The following is a 27,684-nucleotide window of genomic DNA, read 5'->3' as shown; positions in this document are numbered from 1 at the left end:
GGAGATTTACCTTGGGTAACAACATGCAAACAATCTGCCCTTTCAGAGATAGCAAATAATATGGAAGGCAAGCATACTGCTGCAATGAATTTTAAAAATCTCAGCTCAGACGCAAGAATAGGGGACTTTTCAGCAGAAGGGGCTGTAGTCAGCAGTGCGTCCTTTCTCAGCTGAAAGCTGCAAGAGTGGTTGTAAAAGATGAATGAGGCCCTTGCTTACTGGGGTGAAATGCTTTTAAAGGACAAGAATCTGCTTATCTTTGATTGATTGCTCAGTCTGATACTTTCCTTTATAAAGTTTATTGACTACAAGCCCATAAATCAAAGAAAAACAAATCACAGGTTCAATTTTGGGGGCATTGACATCCTGCCATCTTGCAGCAATAGCTTAGAAGTCACAGGGCAGGGAAGAGGAGGGATACAGGGGGCTCACAGAGACGAGAGCATCTATTTCAGGTAAACTATTACTTCAGATGTTTGTAAATGATTATTTATTTGTGGCCTATAACGTTGTTAAGTCAAGAGAAAAAGGCAGACAACCAGGCTACCCACATAATTTTTTGTAGGTCCTTAAAAGCAGAATTTAGAATTAACAAACATACGTTGGGCTTCTGTGTGTCTGGTTCTGTGAGATTACAGTCACATTCCCACACATCCCTCACCCTCTGTAAGGATGTTACATTTACAATTTAAACTATCAGAGCAAGAATCAGATTTCTTTCAGGGGGATTTGAGGGTTTGGGAAGTTCAAAATCTCTGTACTGAAACACTCCATACAGTTGCATGTAAGGAAAGCACTAGCCATAGATCTTGCTCATATGGGGCATACGGTACAATATGACAGCACGATGATACAGATTAATTTGTGCTGTTGACCTTTACACACTATTCTATTGTGTTTTTTTTTAAAGTCAGCACTCGGGTCACTAGAACATCTGGTGTTTAACAAAAAAATCCCATTCTGAAGTGCTGAATGTGTTGAAACAAATGGTACTGTACAATCACCGTACAGTGCAACCTCTCTGCTAGGGGTCTAATTTCAAGGCTACCCTGACTGAACTACATTATTACTAGTGGTTTTATAATTCACATCTTGCCACAGTACACAAAATACCTAATTATCAAAAGTAGCCTTTTAAAAGCTGGATTGTGTTGCACATAACCGGGACTGACTGTCGCTTTCTTTTCATTTTATCTTTGGAGACATATGGAAGGGCTCAGCCCACACACTGCTGAACGTCCTGGCCTCGACCCAGCAGAGCACTTCAGCATGCACGTGTATTTATATATACAAATAGCCCGCTGTATTTTAACAGGACATGGTTTTAAGTTATGTGCAATCTAGACTACCTTGCTGAACGTATGAACTGGGTTCACCGCATCAGCTGGAAATTGCACAGCACTCAGTGTTGTGTCCTCCCTGTCTTACACCCTGTTATTTTCAGCTTGTGCTCAAACCTAACCTAGTGCTCAGCGCTGAGGAAGGCTGATGCATCAGGGAGACGATCGGTAGCAAAAAGGAATCAGTTTTCTTTTGCAGGAGTATTTCCAGGGTGTTTAATGTGACAAAGGAAAAGCAAAGGGTGATGACTCTGCCCTAGAAGGTATCCCAGTGCCTTACTACCCCTCTGACACCAATCTCCCACCCCCATGCAATCCCCACAGCACTCTCCACCACTCCACCAGCTCACTGAGACTCTCCATGTAACTAAACACACAGGTTGTCTCTGCTGGATCCAGGTAATCTCACAATGCTTCTGCAGAAAGGGCTAACAGTTTCCCATGGTCTGATGACCTTTACCTGACCTGAAGCAGATTGCAAGGTCTATTAGCATTTCAGCTTTCCCAGTTAGTAAGGAAACACACCACACAAGATGGGCTCTTCCGACTGCATTGTGTTTGTGCTGTGAGTCACGGTGGGCTGATTCTCCCTCACTTCACAAATCTGGCAGTCATTTCTGCCCCAGCAAAGCAAGTATGAAATGTTACTACTCTACTTTTTCACCTGATTTGCCCTTGCTCTGCAAGCACAGGCAGAAAGGAATTAGTCCTGAGAAATACACCAGCACCCGAGTACTACACATCTGACAGATCGACCTTTTTTTCTTAATAACGTAGAAAAAATCCCCACAAACAAGAGCATAGAAATTTACTGTAGGCGTCTATGAACTAAAACATGTGAGTCTCAGTGCTGGGAAGGGACCAGTACCTCCAGCTGCTGAGAAAAGGGAACACTGCTAAGGCGAGCGTGCAGGTGTGTTTGCAAAGAGCGAGAGACGCACGTGCTGAGCCAAGCAAAGAAGGGGCAACAGGAAGAGGCTTGAGATCATTCAGCACAGGAAGGTAACAGCCCAGAAAATGCCTTTGCCTCACAGCAGGTCTGGAGGAGGAGGAGGTGGCTTTTACACTGTGGCTTGGGCCAAGGTGAAATAATTTCCAGTTGTTTTAAATCAGGTTTCTGCCACAAGGTCCCAGCTGATCTCCGTGAGAGGTATATATATGGTTACTGAAAAGAGGAAAAAGGAAAAAAAAAAGACTGACACCACTGAATGAGGAGACAGCATCGAGCAATCAGTTGCCAAAGACCTAATCCCATTAACTCCTTCTGAGATTTCAGCCATCAGTCTGCAGTTGGCAGCTAGTGAAAACTGCATACAATGAGACATCTTTTAAACATTATTTTTTCAGGCCATCTTCCTGATCTTTTATACTTGTTTGTTCTGCAGTTTCTTAGAAGTTACAACTGCTGAAGGAAGTAGAGAAAATCCAGAAAAAAAAAAATAACCTGCTCTCCTATGCAGCTTCATGCCGCTGGGTCAGTGATTAACAAAGACAAGGTCCTACTGCAGGGAAGCTAAATGGAGTTCATTATGGACATGAAAGTTAGCAGGGCCAGAAAGGTGAGACTATAGGAAAGAGGATGAAATAAGAGCCTAACAAGTGTGGATTTTACTTCCTCAGTGCAATAAGGACAGCTTTTAACTACCAACTACTCCACAAAAAAATATATCTAGATAATAGTTCCTTTAAGATAGACACTGTCCTATATACTGTACTACACTGTTTTGTATATACTCAGAAAAATTTAAATTATAAGGTATTACTTCAAACATTCTGTGCTGTGCTGCAATGAGTAATCTTTGTCTTGCAGACTGAAAATTTGGCTTTGTACCTGGAAAAGTTAGGAAAAGAGAAAGATGAATAGCATTTAAGTGGAGTAGCATGATGTCATTAAATCCGGATGGAGACATCTACCTCAACCCCCACAAAACTACAAGTTTGTCACCAGTGCTCATTGCTTGAGTGCCTTGGGAATGCCAGTGCTTCCTGGGGGTGCTTCCCAGCAGCAAACATCCTGGAGAAGGAGACTACAGACAGATTGCTCCTATACACACTGATAGAGCCCTGAACTACACCCAGTAGACTTTGAGATACAAGAGGATTTTCTTGGCACTAAAGTCTGCAAGTGGTAGCCTGTGTCTCACTCACAGACAACTTTTGGCCACACGCCACAGTACCAGCTCCCTGGGATACACAAAGAGGGTCTGCTCTTACAGCGTGTCATATTTTCTCCCCGAAGTTGACAGTGAGTAATAGCTGTTTCAGGATTATTTCTGGTTTAGGCCATTTCCACTTACTTTGATTTTACACTGCCTCTACTCTGGTCTTGTTGGTTGCTAGAGAACCTGTCGTTTTCTGCTACAGCTGCCAATGTCCTCTATAACCAAAGAGCATGGGCTTCATCACAGCCCTCTCAAGGTGATGAGTAGGTGCCAGTCTACTGGTGACCGTGAGATGGCTGGCCACTGTAGAAGTTGCTTAGAAGTGCAGCTCACCTGCAAAAGGTGTATGTGATGGTGAGGCTAGAAAATCAAGTACTTTTCAAAATAACTTATTTCAGTAACCTACAAAAATTAGCCCAAAGGAGTTACGAGAAGTAGCAAATCAAAGTTTCAATGAAGCTCCGGTCTACAAGAGATCAAAGGATCCTGAGGAGTGTATAGGCAAGTACCTTTGTCAGAACATACCTCTAGTAAACTTCAACGTGCAAATAAATATTTTCAGGGACAGGAGAGGATGAAATGTAACTTGAGGTCCCCAATTCCAGGACCGACACCTATAAAACTGTGAAGAAAAAGGAGAGTGGATAAGTAGCTGATGGATAATAATATATTACTTGGTCCCTGTAAGTAACAACCTCAAGGATCTCTGTACAGATTAGTTCTGTCAATAATTTTAACCATATATAGTGTACCAACAACATATTTTAATGTATTTCTTTTGTTGCCAATATTTTAGTGTTACATAAATTACTCTTCTGAATTAATAACCATAATTACACTTTTCTGAGGGAGGGGACTTCAGGCCTTTCATGAGATATCATTTAGGATATGATCTGTTGTCTAAGCAACCCTTAGAATAGGCAGGAAGAATCAGATGTTAAAGTAAATTAATGTGGCATTAACTTGCTTCCAACAGCTTGTTAATGGAAGTGAATTCAACAAGCAGCACATCCTAGAAGGGGGTAAACTGTCCCCCTTTGCACTGTTGTGCAAAGCAAACCTCAAAATAAAGCAAGAGAATGGACACAAAAAGCTACTTACCATGAGCATCCCTGAACAACTGCAGTCTCAGCAGAGAACACAGTAAACTAGGCAAAAAGGGAACCAATGGACAAAAATCTGAACGTTCAGCAATGGTTAACACAAAAATTTGATGAAACTTCCTAGGACCTTACAGCCACATTGTTCTTTACAAGGTGAAGGGCAGTTTGAAACAGGACTCTGTGATTCAAAATGATTAGGTATTTGGGTGAAAATATGTCTTGTAATAGGAAAAAAATATCCAAAATATAATCACCAAAAAACTACCATATTGGTAAATGGTGATAATAAGTATAAGAATGCTGCTAAACCATGTAAGATCTTGAAAATATCATCCTTTTAACTTTGCTCCCACTGTTACAAGTTCTTAGTCTTGAAAAGAAAATGAACAACCTAGTTTGTTATTTTGCTCAGATAATAACAGTTATAAAAATAGATTAACTGTCAGTATCATGAATTAATACCACAGAAGTACAGAGGCTCAAATAACAGGCAAAGAAGCAAGAACACAAACCTTATGCTTTGACCTGGGAAATGATAGCTGCGTCCCTGCTGTGGAAAAATGCTTACATAAAATGGAATTTGTGTTTAATAATTCTGTGTGCTTTGAAAATCTACATTTTGTTCAGTTTTACATACAGAGGCAGCTTTTGATGTTAAAGCATAACACACTAGCTACAAAAGCTGATGCTCAAGTTAAAAATCTGCAGCTTCTAGTTCACGCTTTCAATTTTTTTCTCCTCTTACCACCCCCCCAACCCCCACCCCCCTTTTTTTTTTTATAAGAACCTCTGAACGTCTAAATGATAACATGTTTCAAGCAGCTGCTCCTTCCCTGGAGTTGAACAAAACTGAAAAGATCAAAGTTAGTGCAATCTTGTTCAAAGGTGAAGAGGTGAAATCTTACGTGTGCTGGAGGATCAGAGCAAATAGAAATGTACAATGCGTAGTGTGCGACACCTGAAGCCCACTTTCATCAAGGTACCTCATTTTCATCTGAATTCAGAATGTATCTCATGGTAAAATAAGGAACAGCACAGGATTAGCTTGGTCACAAAGAAAAGGAGCCCCTGCCCAACACTGGGAAGTAAACATCAGTAAAAGGTGAAAATGGTCAATTTTTTTTAGAATGACTAAGTTCACCACATTAAATTCTATATTCCTTCTTTAAGTAGCATTTATATAATTGATTAAGATAAAATCATTACACCCATAATGTTTCAAGTATCATAATGCTGTTGATAGTTGTAGAGTTTCTTGAAAAAAACACCATGTTTTGAAGGGGGCTGCAGAGAGGGACATCTAAAAAAGGTATGTTTTTTTCCATAAAATCTTCATGTGACTGATGTGCCCTGACATAATGTATCACGATGAAATACAGCTGCCAAAAAAGAACTTCAAATGATGCCCTTTTTCTGAAGAGAGGGAAAAAAAAAAAAAAGTGATAAGAAAATAGGTACCTTTTCAGCAAAAGCTTTTAAAGCTTTAAAAGCACAGCAACCAGTAAAAAGGTTCTCAGGTAAAGGCTTCTTTACTCAATTTTGTCTAAGTACCTAGAAGCTAAATGGGGGGAAAAGGGTATGGAAAATAATGCTCCAGCCTCTGTGAGAACTGGAGACATCCTGAACACAAGACACCATGACACAGGAAGAAAAGATTTTTAATGTCCTTGTCCTACCATGGCATTTCCAAGCACACAGGAAAATCCATTTCCAAATTACTGGGAATTGTGTTACATTACATTAATAATGTTGATCTGAGAACGTTTTAGCATAAACCTGGACTTAAACATGGAAAAATGGTCACAAACACGCAAACATTCAGAAGCTGGATAGAGACTCATGCTTCAGTTTTCTCTTTTTGAATATGTAGAGTTTCTTTTGCATATTTTCCTGTCCTAGGGCTGTTGCTATAGGGCTCTCTTAAGTTCCAGCCTGCACTCTGCTGCCTGAAAACAGTAAGTATTATTGTGTACATTGTCTATTAGGGGGTCAAACTTTGACCTCAAAATCAGCCCTGCTCAGGAGTACTATAAAAGCCTTTTATATACAGCCCTCCTAGGAGCAATCCCACACAGCCTACTGCCAAAGCCCATTTCTCAAGGATTCACCCAGCACACCCACACCCAAATTCCGGCTTTTTTTCTCTCAACCCTGCTAGAAAATCTGCTAAGAAAAAACTGTTTAGTCTTCCAGTGATAGCTCCAGAAAATGAACTGCTGGCAGTAGAGCCTGTGGAGATGCTGGGGTCTGCAGGCTGGGTGTGAACTGGGGTTCAGGGACAGAAGAGACACACGAAGAAGAGATTAAGAAAGCACATGCAGAAAGTGGCTACCTCCAGCATAACGCATGTGCATGATCAGACTGGGTAGAACTGGATCTTTCACAAACTACTACCTTATACTAGGTCAGAAATTATAAAAATAAAAACTTCAATACCTTCTGGATCGTCAATTGGCGCACATTTTTCCTAGCTTTCCTCTTGGCTACATGAACACCTACCTCCATCTATCACGAACTACGATCTAAAATACACATAAGCAGGTCTCAAAGGGGTGACACAATCTGCTGGTTCACACATGTTAGCACAGGGCTTGGAGCAGAGAAATGAAGCCCTCACTGTTTCCTCCTTATCTGCATTTCAGGTCACCATTTCTTATTTTACCTTTGGGGTACAGAAGGAATTGATCTATTGTCCTACGTCCACTGCCAGCCTCCTGTGATTAATCTGAACAGATAACCATGAAAGTGCTGTAGGTAGACTAAATCTCTTGACAGGGAAACCCTGTGTTTCATAAGAAATCCTACATGGGCGTAAAATACCTATGGATCAGTCACCTTGTGCAACACAGAGCGGCTGGCCTGCAAACAGAGGTTGTGCTGACCGTGTGTCTTTATGCTTGAGTTCGCTCTTGCATTTTGGTGCTGTCTATACAGCCACGTTCGGTGCTTTGAAAGGGGTGACCTGCTGGGATTTCAGGCTTCTTCTGAAGTGCTCTGCAGAACTGACTTCAGGTGTTTCTTTAACCAAATATTTCTGCAGCTCCCAGCAAACCTGCTAAGCTCCCCTACACGCATGTTTTACAGAAATCATGAACAATGTGTTACAAGCATAAAGATGGCCTTTAGTCACCAAAGACCACACCAACAGTGCTGTGTTTTGAGGCATGGCCTCTCTTTCCTACGTGACTGTCCCAACTGTCTGCACGACAGAAAGCATGCAGCCAGTCACTATTCTGGCACTCGTGACAAAGTCTCACAAGGTGGGGTAATACGTCAGGTGTATCACACTGTTATTGTTCCTTTCTGTATTTGTATTTGTTATGGACTATAAACCCTGATGATCCCATGAAGGGCTGTGACCATGAATCCCGACTGGCTGAGCAGTGCTATTTCATGGCGGGGCGAGTCCGGCAGTAACAAATTCAGTCAACATAATGATTTCAGTTTCACTGCACCGCTCTGCTTCCTGGGAACCTGCAGAAGACGAGTGACTGTGTCACAATCATAAATTCAGACGCACACAATGCTGAAATTTCTTACAGAGCTTTAAGTCCTTGTGAAATGTCAGACTAATAAATATGGTGATCATATTTGCTATTTGGCAAAAATATTAATTAGCCAGGAAAAGTTAATAAAAATATATTCCCCAAAATTGTACAACAGGATTTATTTTTTTTCTTATTCATGGTTATATGAATGTAAAATGCCATGGATTTTTCATCTTTAATACTCAAGGGATTTATAAGCATATTGCATCCATAAAACTTGGTTCATCAGTACAGTACACAGCCCAGATATGCATATTTAATTACTCTGAATGTAATTTACTTGTACAGATGGTGGTATTAGAAGGTCTTACTTCAATTTAAATTACTTCTATTTGAAAAATAATGTTATTTTGCTATGAATCTTGAATGAAGAATTCACTCTTATTACAGATGAATAATAGCTGACAATTGTAATTAATCTGTGACTAATCTAATACTTCCTCAACAAACGTTTTGTTGCAAATTTTACAAACTGGAGCATCCTCTTTCCAGGAGGTTGATCTAGTAGCGTTTCATATCCAAACCTACTTACTGGGGGGGAGACCCCAACGTGCCCTCAGGGTAAGTGAATAAAAAGCCACAGAAGATTTTGTTGAACACCCTTGAGACTTTCCAAGGCAAAGAGACATCACAAAATTGTTTGTATCTTTCTGCAAGATTAAGCAGGGATTAAAGCAAAAGGGTGCATTTTAAGAAAATGTCTGCCAAGCATAAGATTTCAGGAAAAGTGACTCAATGTGCATGTGGGGAGTTTGGGACAAGCTTTAATGGGAAAGGATTCAAAATATCCTGTCCTGGCCGCAGGCAGCGAGCTCCCCCAGCAGCACAGGAAGCATGGCCGTGCTGGCTGCCCACCCGCTGCCACCGCCCCGGCTCACACCACTCAAGGAACAGCAATTTCCAGGAGCAAGCGTGCAGCAGAGGCAGCGCAGGCTGGCAGCGTATTGCATTAACTCTTATACCCTTCCTGGGAAAACACAACGGCTTCTTCAAGCGAGATTGTTTTCTTGTACAGCGTCGTAAAAGGTCTACATGTGTTTGTTAGACTTTCTTCAGCAAACGTCCGTCTTTATTAAAGCGATGGCTATCTCAGAGGTGGTTGCCGTGGTTGCTATGGCAAGCATTCATGTTTTATTGAAGACTAAATGGCCACAACCCACATAAAGGGCTCCCGAGTGGCCCTAAAATGCGCTCTGCCTCCCCCTTCCCCCACCTCTCTCCTCAAGACAGAACAATTTTTTGTCAGTCGATCTGATTTTGAGGGCCTACCCGGAACAAGACGCTTTGTCCCTTCTGTCTATGTAACTTTAACCTTGTGGTCTGGATTTAATACAACAAACCAGTCCCTGTGGACCTGATTCAGAGAGCTGGCAACCACCTGAATTTCCCAGAGCTGGCGATGATGGGTGAGCTGTAGCACCACATGTCTTTGTCAAATTAAAATCAAGGTAAAAAAAACCAAACCCAGACCACACTGGCTGGACCAGCAATGCCCTGTGTGGAGGGCTGTAGAGCCCGAGCTGGATTGTGCAGACTGGAATTCAGGTGTTTCACCTGGGCAGGGCACTCTGGGTGCTGGAGGAGAGAAAGGAGACGGGACACATCACCCCATTAGTAAATCCACCTCTGCCATAACAAAGGAGTCATGGTGCTGTGGCTGGCATCTGATTTCCAGGCTGCTTTTTTTCTAAAATCATCCTAATTAAAAGAAAGCTTTACCTCCTTTGGCTTTCATGCATTTACACTTGCACAGAATTTCCAATAGCGTCATTCCCAGGAAATTTAAGCACATTCACTTCCACTGAGTTTAAAAAAGAATCAAGGTCACACTTCTTTTCAATTTCGAATACTTTCTTTTTCTTTTTTTTTTTTTTTTTTTGGCAAACTCTCTGTGTGTGGTTGCTGAATCTCCAAGTAGCTACCCATCACTCACATTACCATATCTACTGCTTCAGTCTCCTGGCTGCCTGAGTTGCACATTGTTGCACCCGCAACCACCCCTCACATTGCTGCACAAGGGTCAATTGGAGCATGTCGGTGCTCCTGAGCTCCTCACACCTGACCCTTCAGCAATGTTTTTCTCCAGAGCATTTCCCATCTCTAACAGGTTCCTCCCTTGTCCTCATCCCCTCAGCGCCAGGGTGACCCAACAGACTCCCCAACATCACTACCATCCTGCTCCTGCAACCACACTGGCTTTAACACTTCAGAGACCCATGAAAGCCATACACAAAAGACAGAAGCCCAGCACAGGACGAAAACGTGCATGCAGAGGCACAAGGTGCCTGGTTAGTAGGCTGCCGGCTGGGGTGCATTGCAGGTGGTGGGGAACGAGTCAGGGAGGGAGAGCGTGGCATGTGTCTGCAGCAGGAGGGTGGGTGGGGAGGTGGAGGGTTGCAAAAGTAACAGTCCTGTAGAAGTATAAGGATGAGAAGGTGAGTCAGGAATTTGGAGAAGAGAGGGAGTAAATAGATGCAAACTGTAGGATGGCTGTGGCTGAGCTGCTCTCAATTACAAAATTTCTCTTTTAAAGTATGCCATTTTAAAGAATGGAAATTCAAGGCTACAGTTTGTATTTTCTAACGCAGAGTCAAAAGCCCAAAACAGAAGCAGCTTCTTAACAGTTCTGTCCCTTATTTTCATACAAATTCACACACACACACTCATATGCATATAAAGTCAGCCTTAAACACAAGATCCATAGTAAGTTTTTCAACAAAATAATCCTTTAGACACTGATAAATCAAGCGACAATGATATGGGGATATCATAGCATCACTAAAAATGTCACCACAGTTAACAAGCCTGCTTGCTTCAACAAAAAATATTGGTGAATAATCATCTGTCAGTTAGCACGTTAAAAAAAACCATGCCTGGTGTTCCTTGCCTAAAAAATGATGGGAGTGGAAACATTGTTTTCTTGCCAGGTTATTTTCATTTCAGGAAAAGAAATAACCAAGGGAAACATGGAGAGAAGAATAAATAACAAGAAGTAGTATGAGGGGGAAAAAATCCTTCATAATTATGCCGTTGGCTCTGCCTTTCTCACTATCGGATTCCTCTCCTGTACCATACTGTGCCAAACCACTCACATGCAGGGCATCCTCCAGATGAATCAGCACAGTGGCACGCGGACTCAAACGTACATCAGAGGCACAGAGGAGGTGTTTGATATTGTATTTATGAACAAATCAGAGACAAGAGCTTGGTGGGGTTTTTTTGAGGAGGAGGAGGAATAAGGGAAATAAGACTGTATGTCAGCTTGGGAGAAAAAAACATTTCATCATCTTTTTAAAATTTGTATTAACCACAGACTCTGTTCAGCTTCATCCTCTGAGTGATAAATTAAAATGCACACATGCAATCTGTAGATTTTTTTCTTTATCCATCACCCAGAAAATACGATATGACAGACTGCCTGTACCAATCCGGGCTCTTGCCTCCATCGTAACACTGCACACCGGTGGAGAGGGGCCGTGATGGGCACGGTGTGCTGCCTGCAGGGCACGGAGGTAGCCCCAGGAGCCACCAGACAAGCACAGCCAAGCACCACAACCCCAGCCAACCATACAACTCCCTGATACAGGAAAAACTCCACCTGGGGCAATCTCAGCATAGTACTCCCTTATTTCATTTTGTTAAAGCAAACCCAACTGTGTCCACAGGTCATCAGGTGTGACTACAAGCCACCGTGACCTTCCAGCTGCCTGGTGACTCCTCTGAAACCAGCCAGTAAAGACTGCTTCTTTTCAAAACTAGTGCTGATGAAACACCAAACCTTTCTTCAAAACTAGGTTGATCAAACCCTCTTAGTCGCTCTTAAAATAAGTTTTTCTACCAATAAACATCTTCTCAACAGGCCGTGACAGTGAAAGGACCTCTAGAAAGCCTGATATCAAAAGCTGACAAAAAGAGAGAGCTGAAAGCCTCAAGTCCTCGCCCCAAGAACATAATTCACCTACTCTGTATTCAGCCTCTTTCCACAAAAGTTGTCAGCATAATTGTATGTTACCTGTAAGAGGATGTCATGCCAAAAAATGGACCATGTCCCTTACCTTTTCAAAAGGAGAACACCCCGTCATAGGCAGGGCCTTGTACCTGGCTTACTCCTGTCTGCAGTCTCTCCTGTAAAACTTTTTTTTCTTCTTTTCCTTTTTTCCTCTCCAGAATAGGAAAACCAGATATGGCAACCATTAATCAATCAAGTAATAAACTTAACGTCAGCCAAGAGGGAAGACAGAAGCCAAGAAGAGGTGGACAAGACACTCCAGCACATCCCCGGGGGAACAGATGATACTAGTTCTGCAACTGAACTGTAGATCATACAGGATCATAACAAAGACTGAGAACTGTTATGTTTCAAATATTTCATTGGTAAAGCAGTTTAGCCAATAGATCATCAGGCACATAAAATATTAATATTTGCATACATGCTGTTGTGTACATCAGTGACAGAAGTTTTTATGCTAAGATGGGTGTGGGGGAGCTCCAGAGGCGGATGAGTACCTCCAGCCTGCCTTTCACAGCTCTTGTTTCCCAGCCTACACCCTTGCAGCAACCAAGAGCTGAAAACAAAACCAGAGTCTCCCACTAAGGTAAAGAGTATCTGAAATGCAATCACTTTCCTGTGCCAGACTCTTGACAAACATGGCTAACAGACACTTTCCTTACATGGAAAAACCTCCCAGTGCTCCAAATGAACGTTCTCCCAAGTGAAGGCTGGCCAAAGCCTTCAGAGGTTGGCTGTGCGGTTTCAGAGGATATAAGGCCTGAATGGACTTAGACATGGACAATGAAACAGAACCGACTGACCTCCAGCATCAGCCTCGGCTGAGTGGGATGCGTACTTTGGAAAGCCATGGAGTTTTGACAGGTGATCCACCAGTCTCAGCAGGAATCCTTTCCAGCGCCTAAATACCTCCACTCTCAAAAATGTGCAACTTAAGTTTTAATTTTTCTGGCTCTAATCTCAATTATTTGGAATTTTTATATGTATTTTTGTCACATCCTTGGACATGTTACAAGTCTTCAGGTAGCAGGGATCTTCACTATACCTAGGTACTTATGTAGCCAAGCATTTGACATGTTCATTAACTGACCTGTTCTCATTGTAAAAAAACCCCACATTTCCCAGACCTCAGATCATTCCTTCAATTCTTTTGACCCTACTTTAATTTTTCATGATCCTTGTACAAAACAGAATAGTCCAGCAGAAGGCTCACCAAGAAAATACAGGGAGGTCATTCCAATTCCTTGTTGTTAGTTTGTCACACTTGTTATTAAAGATTTAAGTGTGTTCTGTCTAGCCTCCTCAGAGGAACAAGATGGTTTTTGTTTGGTTGTAGGGTTGGGTTTTTTTTTAATTAAAAAACCCGCTCAAACTCTGACACTGTCAGTGATATGAAAATGAATCATTAGATAAAAGATATTTTTCCCCTTGTGCTGCTCAAATGAGTAAAAGTGCTTACAGCAAGAAAGGGATGCAAATTTCAGGGGAAGTAAATGAATGTATGATTCAGAAAATGGCTATGTGTGGGTACGCATGTGCAGGGGGAGGCACCTGGGGATGTGGTTGCCTTGTCTGTGCATATATGGACCTTCTGAATATCAGAGTACTATGGACAAACTATACAAGCCCTTAAGTATTTCCCTAAACAAACTTTGAAAACTTAAGCTGCAGTAAATTATGGGATTTGTAAAAACAGAAAATAATCAGCAATGGTAACTGAGATTGATTTTATATTTGGATTCAGCACTCTACCCAAAACCAAATTTTTACTAAAACCAATCACCTGTTGTTTTATTAGATTATTTATTGCACTTCTCTTTATATTACAGAGGCCAGGATGAGAAATTAGCTATTATTTTTAGGTGTTACAAATACATAAATTAAATTGGATATTATATATAGCTCTGTACGCAACATGTCTGTGACACTCAATATTTTTCTTGCACAAAATGTCTGTAAAATGCCCAGCCTGAGACTACATTAGCTGGCTAAAAACTAATCAGTTGCAGAAAGCTGAAATTCCTGTCAACTCTATGAAATTAGAAGGCAGAATGCTATGCCCCTCAGTATTTTGATTACATAGATCACGAGGAAAAAAATTTCAAGAATTAACAGTGCAAATTTTTAAATATGCCAGATGCATGGTAATTGTAAGTGCTGTTCCAAGTTACAGCAAGGGAAAGGTGTTGCTTTCAGATTTGGAAATGCCTACTACAGCCTAACCTCTTTGTCAATGCGTTTGCAGCTTTGCAATATCCATTTCTAAATGAATTACCTTATGGAGGAAACCAAAAGGCAGAAAACTAAAGAAATAGGGGTCAAATTCCTCCTGTGAGATCTACCTTGTAAAATTATCCAGAATGTAATAATACCATGTTATTGACTTAAGCACAGTTCCCTGTGACATGCTACAGCTGACCTGTAATTTTTATCCTACATGTTGCCAGCACTATTAAAATGACACTTGTGAATGTAAATTAAGCTCACAAAGGGGACAGATTGTATGATTCTGGTTTCTCTCAGATGCCTGTAGGCTATCACAGGTTCCATATGTGAAGTAATTATGTTCACTGAAGGAAAGAATAAATGCTGTCAAATTGTGTACTGAGAGAGAAAGCAGCTATTATATTGCAGTAGTCACTGGAGCATTGCCTTAGAAAGTGGAAAGATGTATAAGAAAATAATAATAAAAAAGAAAAACTGGAGCAGAGCTATATTAAATATAACCTTTAAATGAGTATCTGCTTTTGAATATATATTACACAAAGTTAATATTTCACAAATAAAAGCGTTTCAACTCTTTAATCATATTTGTTTCCTCACATCTAGAGGGCACAGGGCAGAATATCTTTAGGAGGGGTAAAGGGCAGGTGGAGCATCATTCAGCATTCAGCGTTTCCCCAGCGAGAGGAGCTCTCCATGGCCCCCGAGATGCCATCCCCACCTCCCGGAGGAGCCTTGCAGTGGCCAGCCTCCCTCCCCAGCAGGTGGAGGTGTCCCAGCCCTCAGCCCAGCCCTCCCTGCCTATCCATCCATCACAGCCAGCTCCAAACCCATGCCTCCTGCAGACCCTGCGTAAGGGCAACAAGGCTGGGCAAGGGCACTGCTGAAGACTGAAGGTAAGTGGCCCCTGAGCAGCCCCGGGGCTCTCGGTGAGCAGCAGCCCCACATTGCCTAGGCACCAGGCTGCAGCAACATCGCAGAAGATGCAGCTTCCATCATGGAAGCCAACAGAGCTGCTAAAAGGAAAGGCAACAGTCGCATCACCTCCACAGCTGCAGTGCGGTCCTGCTCTCCTGTGCCTGGAGGAGTGAGCCTATATTTAGGCCAGTGAGGTCATCACTGGGCCACGCAAGAGGGGAAAGAACACTGAGCTGGGAAAGTGGCACTTCTAAAACCTTTCACTTAGAGGGAGCCAAAGACACCAGAAGCAGGGAAATAAAAAATCTCGCATGGTTTAATTTCATACAGAAATTAAACCAAGAAAGGAAGGAAATTAGGATGCTTTGCAAACAGGAAGGCACATTTTCTGACAGGGTGTAACCAAAGATATAGAGCTTGTGGAGAAACCCACAGCACTGAAAAACAGAAGGCTGAACGCGCTCCTGTGTGGTTTTGCTATTTACTAGAGCAGCCTCACCGGGCTTGGCACTCTGGGGTTTCACACATCAGTGGGAAGGGGAGGTTTCTGCAGTGTCCCATCAGTGCCAGTTCTGGATCTCTTCAACCTCAACCTTCATGGGCTGCAAAAATAACCAAGGGCAAGCAACTTTCCAACACAGGTGGCCTCCACACCTTCCAGCTGCCTGCACTGCCTTCACCTGCAGATCTGTTGTTAAACCGACTGCCTTAACAGCAGCACGTGCTGGGGCCAGGAGAACCAGCTGCTAAGCAGCGCAGAGAGACAGAGCGCCGGCTGGAGGGACAGCACGGTGCGTTAGCTACCCAAGCACTGACCTCCTTGTGTGGCCCAGATCCCTGTCTGTGGCTCAGCTCTGTCCAGGCTCATCTAATACTCAAAAGCTATGACATATGGGAGACCAAATCCTTCAGACTGCTCTGAGATGTGAAGGCAGCTCCCTGCGGACAGAAGCAACTGCTGAAGCAGAGGTGATGTCTGGAAGATCCCAGTCCTCCTCCCTCTCCCAAAGCCAGGGCCAGCTGCCAGATGACACTGCATGGAAGCAACCATGCTAGGGTCTGCATGGTCCTTCTTCAAGTGGGTCATTTTTCCTGACAGGCACCATCAGGTAATTTGGGTAATTAACTTGCAGCCAAGGATCCAGCCTGATTCCGGACAAACACAGTTTACAGGCAAAGTGTTATTCTGCTTTGACCAAAACCTCTTCCTGGAGTCTATGGTTGTGGGAGCCCTACCCACCAAATCCTTGTGTCCGTGTTAGCAGTAACAAGAAACTAGACACTGGCACTGGTATGTCCTATCATAGCCACAGCATGCAGAAAAACATTCTGTTTGCATAACATTACATTTCTGCTTATGTGAAAATAGAAAGTATGACTTTCTTTTTGAGGTTTCTTAGGATAAAAAATCTGCCAGTCATCCTTTGCAGTCTGTCCACGGAAGCCATTTTACCAACTGCACATTGCATTTAGTAGACTCATTCAGCATAGAGAAGCACTGACTACACTGAACACCAGGAAATTTTCCTTCATCATCCCTGGGCACACAGGCTACATCTCCACTACCGAAGAAAAGGGCCCCCAGGCTGCCCCTCACTGGCACCATCAGACACAGCACAGTTCACATCACCTACAGTCTGTCTGTATGTTAAAACTGTGCGGTTACATCCGAATTGCCCGTCAGGAACAGTGCCTGGTACACACTGTCCCTGCTCAGCATCTGGGTGCCCGGGAGCAGGGTAACAGCCTGCTCCAGCACTGCTGTATATCCACGTTGAGGGAAAGGGCTCCCAAATCACTTTGGTTTCTCCACACCCAGCACTGTGAAGAAAGCAAAGCATCACCCCATCTCCTTATTTTTGGTCATTGCTTTTCCGCCTCCATTCCTAGGGTAAGAGCAAATAGGACCTGGATCCTATCCCAGAAGCGATAGATGGGGTACGTAGTCCCTGTTCCCCTCCCACCACGGCCCCCAGCCTGCAGCCCCACTCACTCCCCAGCCACCCACCCCACTCACGCCAACACCCTCCTCCTCAGTGCCAATCCCTGGCAGCAAATTCCCATCAGGGATCCTCAGCAAAACCAACTAATCACGGCTTTGTTCAAGGCTGGCTTGGTAATGAAAGGGCTGTGAGCACAGCACAGAGCAGCATCCAGACGCAGACATGAATGCAGAGCAAACTCTTCCATCCCATGCACCAGACCTCCCTTACCGCTCGCACTGGCTCCTGCAGGCTTCAAAAGCAGATTGTGGCTCGCTGCTTTTTAATTGCTATTCGTTTTCATGTGTTAACATCTGTGAGTAGGTGGCTAAGAGGCAAGGGGCAAACCTACCCAAGCAGAGCACCATTCGAGCACTGGGCCAGGCAAGAGCTAGCTGCTGAGGGGGCTGCCGTGCCCCTCCCAGCTGTCACCACGCAGTGCAGAGGGGAACAGCACGGGGCGCAGACCCCTCACCTTGCCTGCCACACGCTGCCAGCCTGCAGCACACCTCGGCACCCCCCCTTCGGACCCCAGAGGAGGCACACCCCTGCTAAAGCATCCTTCCTAGGCGAGTTTTCAGGGGATGGAGGGTGCTCGTGCGTAAGTGGATCATTGCATTGCACAGACTATTAATACCAATTGGTCATGGATGGGTGGGCAGTTAGATGGGCAGACAGACAGCCTGCCTGTTTTCAATTAAACGCAGTAGCAGTTGTACAACACACTAATGCAACTTCTTCTTTAAATGAAAAATTGAAATCAACTACCATTTCCTAATCAGCTCAAAACTATTAAACAACTGTTTGCAGGGTAGCTCATGTCATATGTGGGAGGCTGAAATGTAATGTAGAAATGAGAGGTTTCTCTAGTTGGCAGCATTGACAGCAACTATAATGTATGACTCTCTCGGATGCAGCGTGGCAGAAGCAGGGTGAGGATCATCCAGTGCTATTCACTAGAGGAATTGTTACACATAAAAAAGAGAAGGCAGAATCAAAGATCTCAGGATCATGGCTGGAAGGGAGGGAGGGAGGAAGAGAGGGAAAGACGTGGTTTGTTCCTGCAGTTTTAATAAGGATTTGTGGGGTAATGTTGTGTAAAGGAAATACAGCTGGATCTTTAATAATAATAACTAGAACCAACTCTCCATGTTAACTGACCTTTAAATATTATTGTCCCTTTCAGTTTACCAAAAAGACATTTGCTTCATGAAAGATGTTATTCAACTCTGCTTAAAGATCCAATAGGCTAAAATATGCTAAACTGACATTTAGAATTATGTCATAACACTTTTTTATGATAACTCCTATTATTTCCATGTGATTTGAATGTGAGATTATTATTTTTTTTTAAATTTATTTTGAAACCATTTCAAATAATAGACAGATATTGCCTGGACATCCAGGTTATCTGTAATGATATTAGGGCCTTTCTCAACAGCTGAGTAATTACTTCCTTATTACGCTCAAGGCAAGCTGAAATCACATGCCCTGCTCAAGATTTAAACCTATATTGCACAGGCAAAGGAAGCATTCAGACTGACATTTTGCATACCTAACTGCATTTTTTATAATAAGCAGAGCATCTGTGGTATATTGCCTTGATAATCTGTGAAATGAAGACAACTGGGAGCATCAGCGGGAAAAAAAAGATCTGTTGCGTTAGGGGGTAAAGGCAGCAGGACTCAAGTAAAGGTAGGCATACTAATTCTGCCTCTATTGCAATCATCTGCCAGGGCTCATTTTAGACATGGCTGTGGACAAACAGGCCACTGCTTAGGGCAGTGGACTGAGGTGGGCAGCAACGTGTGTTAGCGTGCTAGAGCCCCAGATGCTGCCTTGAGGGCTGTGTGCAGCATTGCACTCTGGACACCCCGCTTCCCTCTCCGCCCCCCCACCGCAGCAGACACAGCAGCCCAGCACTCCTCCCCTCCATGGCCACATAGCCTGTACCCCCCTCCAGCCCCTTGCAGAGCCACACTCCTCATTTTCCTACACTGCTGAGGCAGCTCCAGCCTCCAGGTCCTCCCTCTCCTGCCAAATGGTCGAAGCCCACCTCCAGATGTGTTGGGCATCACAAACCATGCTCGAGAAAACAAACATTTCTCATTTCTTCTTGCTTCTGTCCTCAGTAAGAGGGAGGAGAGGTTCAAGTTCTGATGCCCTTAAACTGGGCAGAAAGCAGGAGAAGTCGCACAGCGGCAGCCAAGGCAGAAGCCATCCTTCATTTTTTAAATTCCATTTTCTTATTCTGCAGCATCACTCTCCACCCTGGGGGCCTGCCTGCCCCTGGTTAATGCACGTTATAGCCCAGCTACCTCATCATTCAGTGGGAGAAGGGTGTCTTTCCTCAGGCATCCTTCAGCTCCAAGAGGAGGGAAAATGAGCCCAGGTTGCCAGCGTGCCAAGAACGTGGATAACTGAAGACATGGTAAAGTAACACACAATAATAAACACCATGCAGCAGTCCACTTCGGCACTCCTGGTTACGGTCTTTCATAATGAAAGAGAAAGGAATGGTCATTTACATGACAAAACACTGTTAAATGATTAAAAGAAACACGCACACAATCAACAAAGAACGGAGGAGGAAGCAAAAAATAAAACCAATCTCTTGTAAGAATTTTAGTATTCTGTTGTTTCAGCAAAAACTAAAGCAGCAGAGATAAAGGGACAAATTAAGTAATAAGAAGGCTAATTTCATAAATACAATCTGTAATATTTTCAAAAAACAGCTGCTAGTTACAATGCGCTCATAGGATGTGTTTTGGTTCAGGTCGGCTCTTATTTCATCCACAATATTTTTAACATTAGTAATCTAAAGCGGACAAACCTAATTTTTAATTGGATATTACAGTTCTTTTCAATTAAGCTAGCAGCAAAGTATATGCAAAATCTAAACAGAAGACTTCAATAAAATGCTTGAGATAATCATAGCATATCTAGCTGGTGCATAGCTCTACTGTGGAAACACACACGCTATTTATCAGCTTTGCATCTTTCAATGAATTAAAAAAAAGTATTCTCTCTTTTTAGATTTCAACATTTGCTTAGTGAGTTCTGGTAAATTCTAGGTCAGATATTACACACTTGACAACAGAAACAACTAATTATGTCAGAAATCCACAGTGATAAGAAAACCGCACAGTAAATACGTTATATCCAGGCAACAGCAGAAGGTAAGCTTGTATTTCATTTGCTGTGGATTGCATAAGTTGGTAAATGTTTTCTGGCAAGTGTCCTTCAAATTCCAAAAATAATGCATCTATTTTATGGCATTATCCCATTTTCTATTATGTTTGTTTCTATCTCTGCAGTGAAACCATATCGTTATTAAGGGTATCGTCATAATAGAAAATTGCATTAGCTTTTAAAACCCTGTTCTATTTTATGTGTATATAAATAGGAACATTATGATCATGCAAGATTCCCATTTGTCCTTGCTATACTCTTGACACTGCTGTAAACGCAAGCAGAGCACCAAGTCCTTACCAGGGCTTAAAATATTGCCCCTACGATTAGCTGCACAGACTTCTTTTTTGCTTTCAGCACGCAAAATCTCACCCTGCTGGTTATATGCTCAAAAAAGTGCAAGCACCGTGTTTCTCTTTACCTTCAACCACCCAGATGGGTCTCCGTGCATCTGTATTTGTATAGCATGATGATAGCAAATCACCCAACATCCACCAGAGGACTGGTTTTTGAAGGTATTTAGGTGGCTAACGGCAGCGAGGTGGCTAATCCCAGGTGCCTACTGGGGAAAGGCAAGGCGTGCTGTCACTCTCAGGCAGGTTCCTGAAGGGATACGTGACACCCAAGGCTCTCCTAGGGACAGGTTGTGCAATTATTTCTGAATGTGCAATGCAGAAACCGACCGTGGGCACCAAAGTGCCTCCCCAGTGACCTAAGGAGCCTGGATTTCCCTTGTAAAGGCAGCCCACAGCCCTCTGACTGAGAGCTCAGGAGCAGCCAGCCAGGTTGAGGATGGGTGCAGGGATCAAGCCAGGGCTGGGTGAGGGGAGCCAGACACAGCACCGTACGGGGCACTGCTGCGGTAGCATCCGCGTTCCTGGAAGGGGACTGGGATGCACCCCCTGGCCCCATGCATGCAACACTGTGATGCTCTGATTACACCCTAAAACTGAGATAAGGCACTTATATGTTAAGCATGACAGAAATACTTCAAAAATTATAAGCAAGGCCTTGCGTTAATGACAGTAATTAACACTGTGACTGCTGAGAAATCAAACAAGTTTGGGTGATTTCCTGTCACCTGATGACCAATTAAAAGATGTAAATTTTGAGAGCAAGATAATTTTTTTCTCTTTTTTTTTTTTTTTCCCCTGGATAAGATGGAATTTTATTTCAGTATCTTGAAATGTTTTACTGGGTGCAGTGTGTGCCTCTCTCGCTGCCGTAACATGCAGTAGTTTGGGGAACACTAGAGCGTGTGATTACAGGGCAGTTCCCGGTTGGATACACCGTGTAATCAGGCTGATGCATAGTGCTACACTTTGAGAAAACCCAGAAGAGCCTGGTCTAAAAAGTTCTCTGCATCAGGGTAATTACAATATTAATCACAATCCATTGAACTAAAGTGGAATTAAATACAAATTTTCTGTTTGTAAAGTAAGCACTGAACGACAGTAAGTTAGCTACAGCCGTTTTGGTCTGGTTTAACTGCCTAACATCTGGAGAACATTATTACAGAGTCATCAGCCATTTGGCCGGTGCCCAATATGGAAGCAGCTTTACCCTCTTTAAACATCAGCACAGCCTCACTGAAAGACACATATTTCTCTTCTCTCTTCTTGAAACGTTCTCTTAAGTAGTTTCAATATTGTAGAATTTAGATGGGATAAGCCTCTTGTTTCTGTTTAGAAAGCAAATAAAATTGGATCAGAATAAGAGGCCAATTTTAAACCTTTAATTTAAGCAAAGATAGTGCTGCTTATGGGAGTCCATGGTAAAGGCAATTGTTCTAGCTATTTAAACAATATAATTGCATGCATCTCACAGTACAGAAGAGACAGATTACTAGAAAGTTGAAAACTGTATGCCCTAGTTCCTATATAAATATGTACACATAACCTATCACTGGTTACTACCAAATTTATATGAAGTGTAATTTGGTCTTTATTACAGTTACTATGCTTGAAAAGAAGCTCTTTACTTATGAAGAATCCTTTTTTTTTCCCCCTATAGTAATGAAAAAACACAGTTGTCAGCATAATATCCTGACATTCAGGATGCCAGCCTGTCTCTACTGGAGTCAGATGTGAAAATAAATAGATATTAAACTGTCAGTCAATGAAATTACAAAGTCAAGAGCAGCTCTAGCTGCGATCCTGTGTGTTCTGTTTGATGGACACAGGTGTTTAAGTGTTATGAAATCCAGCGGAGCCTCAAAGTGAATAATGCACCTTCCAGCAGTCCTGCCCTAGCCAAAAGAGCTGCAGTGAGCTCCCCTCTCACCCTGAGCCCCCAAGCACCCGATGTGCCCTAAAAAAGGGGCCAGAAAGGCCTTTCAGGTTTATCGGAGCTAAAACCTGAGAAGTCTTAAAGCCTGCATTGTGGGACATGTTGAGGAATAGAAGCTACACTCCTCTGAAACTGAGAAGGTTAGTCCCACTGGCTTTGCATACAAATCTAAGGCAGATGCCCAAAATCCACATCATTTATTTATTATTCATAAGGCACTTAAAGTCAATCATCTGTCACTAATAAACATTAACACTATTAAAAATTAACGATCATCCTATAGCATGCTGAGACAGATTCTTCTTTCTGTTTGATGAGTATTGGAGCAAAGTACATTGCTTTCATTTACTGACTCTTAAAGTGTTTACTCTTTGTATAATGCTGCTACTTCAGCTCCTCCTCCAAACACCAGTGACCCCCTTCTCTTCGGATGCCAAGAAATGATCAGTCTTGCGAGAGGAGCTTGAAAGGATGGGTTTAGATACAAATATGTATCTGCAGAGAAGAAAAATAAATCACAGATTCAAGGTTATCATACAGCACAAGCCTTTGATTACAGGGCTTTTTGTCTCCCCTTCCACGCTCTGCTAAATCGTAAGATGTCTGTGACGGGGGACACATGTCCCTGTGCTCTCTGCTGTACAGGAGGGTCCCAGCTCAGGTACTGTACCACAAGTGGACAATGAGGCTGGAAATAACAGCTCTGACGAGACTACCTGAGAGTCTCACAAGCTGGAACAAGAAAAGGCTTCCTGAAGAGCAACTCAAAAAGGTAACTTCACCAAAGGTCCACACAGTGTCGCAGGGCACTTTCTTCTCTTAGTGGGTGGGAGGCAAAGCCCACTGCTAGAGATGAAGAAACAGCTTGCACCTTAACCCTCAAAAGGACATTTCCTCTAAAAGTAAAAATGATCCTAGACCCTTCATCTTTTGTGTTCACATTTTCAAATATAAATCTTGGGGAATACATTTTCCCCTTACCTTTATCACGTTTCTGTCTTGCACAGGCAGAACTCGTAATTCAGTGCTGTTTCCTAACACACACACATCATGTTTTGCCCTGCTCCTCATTTTAGCAATTACTTAATTGTGGGAGTGCTGTAAGTAAATTATAAATAATCGCTTGAGACACAGCTGATTCTGTTAAAAAATAGGTAAATAAATCTAACTAAACCTGCACTAAAGACCAGTCTAATAGTAGAAGAAAAGAGACAATATGACTCTGTGCATCAAATCAAACTAACCTCAGATTTCTTTGAGTTATATCAGACCTCTAAAAACAAGCAAAACTTAAGGTCTCAGTACTAATGATATAATGGGAAAATGTGCCAAGATGGGAGACATATTAATCTTCCTTTTGCAATTTACACTCTAATATTTCAGTTTTCATGGAAAACCAATGACTGTTAAGAAACAGAAAGATCTGTAAGTAGAAATAAGTGACTGCAATCACCCTGTTTTCTTTCCTTACTCGTGTTTCACATGGAATAACTAATGAGGATTTGCAAATAGCAGCTATCAGAGCCAGAAACATACCAACCAACTGGAAAAACATGATGCCACAGGACCACACTCACTCTGCTGGGGACTGGGAAGGATCTGTATTACATATGTGCTACCTTTGTATCAGTTGTTGCCATTACAAATGAAACTTGGGGCCATTAGAAAAATGCTGTCATCCAAAACTAATTCTGCCTTTCAGGGTACAGCAAGTTAAGAAGCAGTGGGAACTCCCCTCAATGTCCTCAGCAAGATGTGAACAAAACTTTTTTCAGATCCTGGCGAGCATCAGGGACCACTCTGGTTCATGGCACACCCTATGTACATTCCCTGTCTCCTGTAGAGCCACAAAACGGTGGCAGCTCCGTGAGTCATGACTAGGGAACTGAGACCTGGTCCTGCAGTCACACACACCAACAGGCTCCACAGAACCTGTTATTAAAGAGTTTTGAATAGAATTAAGGCATACAACCTTCTAAATCTCAGGCTGAAGACTGTTCTGAACAATACTTTTTAGTCATACCACCTTGCCCTGCTGCCCTTTCTCCACTGGCAATAGACTTCTTCCTAATTTGTCTCATTTTTATCTTAGAATTCATGCACTGTCAAGCCAAGTTACTCTTATAAGGAGAGTGGGAATTACAGTCAAGAAAAAGATATATTAAAGCATCATTATTCAAACATAAAAATGCAATGAAAATGTTAACCAGCTTTCCCTAAGGTGAAGGTGTTTATTGCTAAGTTTTTGCAGCACAATTACATTCAAACAGACAAATGCTAGCTTAAAGAAAAAGCATTTATTTTTCTGAATCTACCTAGAAGGAATGGAAAAACACCCTGAAAGTAAGCTGCCTTATATCAAATGCTTACCCTAAAAGCTTTTCTATTAAAAACATTAGATTTTTAAGAATAATTTTGAGAAAACCAGGCAGCTAAAATACAGTGCCTTATTTTCCTTTCTTAAATATGAATACCTTGCACTGACTTTCTGCAGTGGGAAAGTTTGGAATTTATATTCACTTCTCAATCAAAATCTGATGTTTTTTTACGTTATGCCATGCAAGTCACATTTCCATAGATTTATTGCTGCTTGCACAACACAGACACACCACAGCCAGCCGACAGGTGTACATGGGGTGATTCAGGCTCCTGACTGCCACCCTGGAGCAGCTCCCCAGACCGCAGGGGCTGGGAACTGCGGGACCTGCCAAGTGCTTCACATGAAGCTGAACTGTGTTTCAGATGGGGCAATAGTAGACACGGCACAGGCTTTAGCAATACCATCAGCAGAGCTGCCAGACACCTCACCTAAAGGTTGCCCACAGCCACGGCCCCTTTGTTTCCCAGCCTGCCCTTACTGCAGGGCTTCAGCCCCCCCAAACAGGGTCTCTCAGCACTCCTGGCTGCTCCCCTCCCCTCTGTTCTTAGGCGAGTCATTCAGGTGTCACCTTTTTGCCACCTAAAAAGACACAGACACCCTTTGCCTCCCCAGACAAAGGCAAAGAAATGCTGCTCCCAAGGCCCATCTGGAGGCTCATCAGTGGCCATACAGATTATATATATCCAGGGATCTTGTGTGAGCTTCTGGCATAAACGACTCGGTGAAAAACCTAGATCATAACAGCAGGAGATGTGGCCCATACTGGGCCACAAGAAACCGCAACTCTGCGGCACCAGTATTTATAAACACAACCAAGAGCTGCTGTCTGTCTCTTTCATATGATTGCTGGACCACAGACTACGGGCCATCTGCCCACAGTCTATTATCACAATCTGTGAACAATTATAGACAGGACATTTCATCTTAGAAAATAGCAAAGTTAACAAAAAAGGCACTGAAAAGAGGCAAAAAACAATCAAAAACCAAGCAACAAAACTGCATCAGCCATTGCACGGAGCCCCATTTGCCAGCCCTTGAAAGCAGCAGTGCTTTGTTCCCAGACCCATTACCTCCACATCAGCTGCCCCAGAGCAGATGCTTTCTGCTGCTGCTAAGGCCACAGCAGGTGCCAGCTTCAGCCCTTCTCCTGCAAATGCAAGCATGTGACCACAGTCTCCGGGGCCTGAGAGCACCATCACCCTGCCCGTGCAAGCAGCTCACTGTGCAGGAGGCTTGAGGGCAGTTCTAGTCAACATGGACCTGCCTTGAAGGGAAACGTCCCTTTCACAACCGGCAGCAGAGCTTGCACCAGAACTGCCAGCTTTTCCTCAGGCGGCCCTATCTCTGCCCGCTCCACCACCATCCTCCACTGCCCTGTGCCATGCTGAGGCTGCTGCTGGCAGAGGGTCCCCTCTGCACCCCTGGCCAGCTGCACCCCGCAGGGGTCACACAGGGCTGCAACAGGAGACAGTGTTCCAGAGGAACAACGCAGGCAGTGCACTGGACCTCAGCTGGAAAGGCAGGGGGAGAGGACAAATACTTACCACTCCTGGCCTTTGATCTGTGACAGTGCTGCCGAGAGAGCCGGGGAGACGGTAGCTGCTTCTTGGGTGGTTGGCTTGCTGTCACTGAGTGGAGGGTGATAAAGTGTGATCAGCAGGAGATGTGGTTTGTCAGTGCTGCCTGTTCCCCACCTGCAGAACATGGATGCAGCAAAAGAGCATCCCTCTCAGAGGCACCTGCTGAATCCCTAAGCAAAAAAGTCCCTTCTGGGATGAGGCTGGTGAAAGGCTAGGTTTTGGGATTTTACCCGCTCCTCATCCTTGCCTCCACTGCATGGTCATCATCTTGGAGCTGAGCCTTTCAACCCACAGACAGCCCTCTGACTTAGGACAGCTCAGATCCAGACCAAGCAGGTGCTGCTCCTTGCCATCTCAGGATGCCCACTTTGGTCAGCCCATGGCTGGCTCCAGGAGAAGGCTGCCTGGAAATGCCGTCCTCCCTTCCATTCGCTGATGGTCAGCAAATGGGCAGGAGTCCTGTGTACTGAACGTCCCAAGGACAGCAGGGGGCAACTGACTGCATCCCGGTGCCGAGTACTGCAAGGGTGGGAAGTGAGGCTGCCAATTCTACCATGGGATAATCCCAGTCCAACTGGTGCTGTGGTCCTGGCTGGGGCTGGGGACCTGTGTGCCCTTGCTGGAAGGTGAGCATATGAAGCCCTGACACCGTTGGAGTCCTGCTTTCTCCAGGTTTCTGTGTCACGCTCCAGGTGGAAGTATCCAAGGATGCCCCAGCAGACACTGCCAAACAGGGGTAGCTGTATAGCTGCTGGGGAAGCAGTATGGAATGGCATCACTGGGCTGAGCCAGTGCAATCCAGTGGAGAATGCTTGAAGAGCAACTAAAACCATGCACATGCAAAAACCCTGCATCAGTCTTCAGCAAAGTCTGAGTAATTAGTGGTTTCTTACAACAGGGAAATGGTACAGAAAGTAAAAATCCAACTGCCTTCAAACAACAGATACTCTAAATTCAT

The sequence above is a fragment of the Falco rusticolus genome, chromosome 11 (assembly GCF_015220075.1).
Source record: "Falco rusticolus isolate bFalRus1 chromosome 11, bFalRus1.pri, whole genome shotgun sequence".
Classification (NCBI taxonomy): domain Eukaryota; kingdom Metazoa; phylum Chordata; class Aves; order Falconiformes; family Falconidae; genus Falco; species Falco rusticolus.
This window is presented reverse-complemented; position numbering follows the sequence as displayed.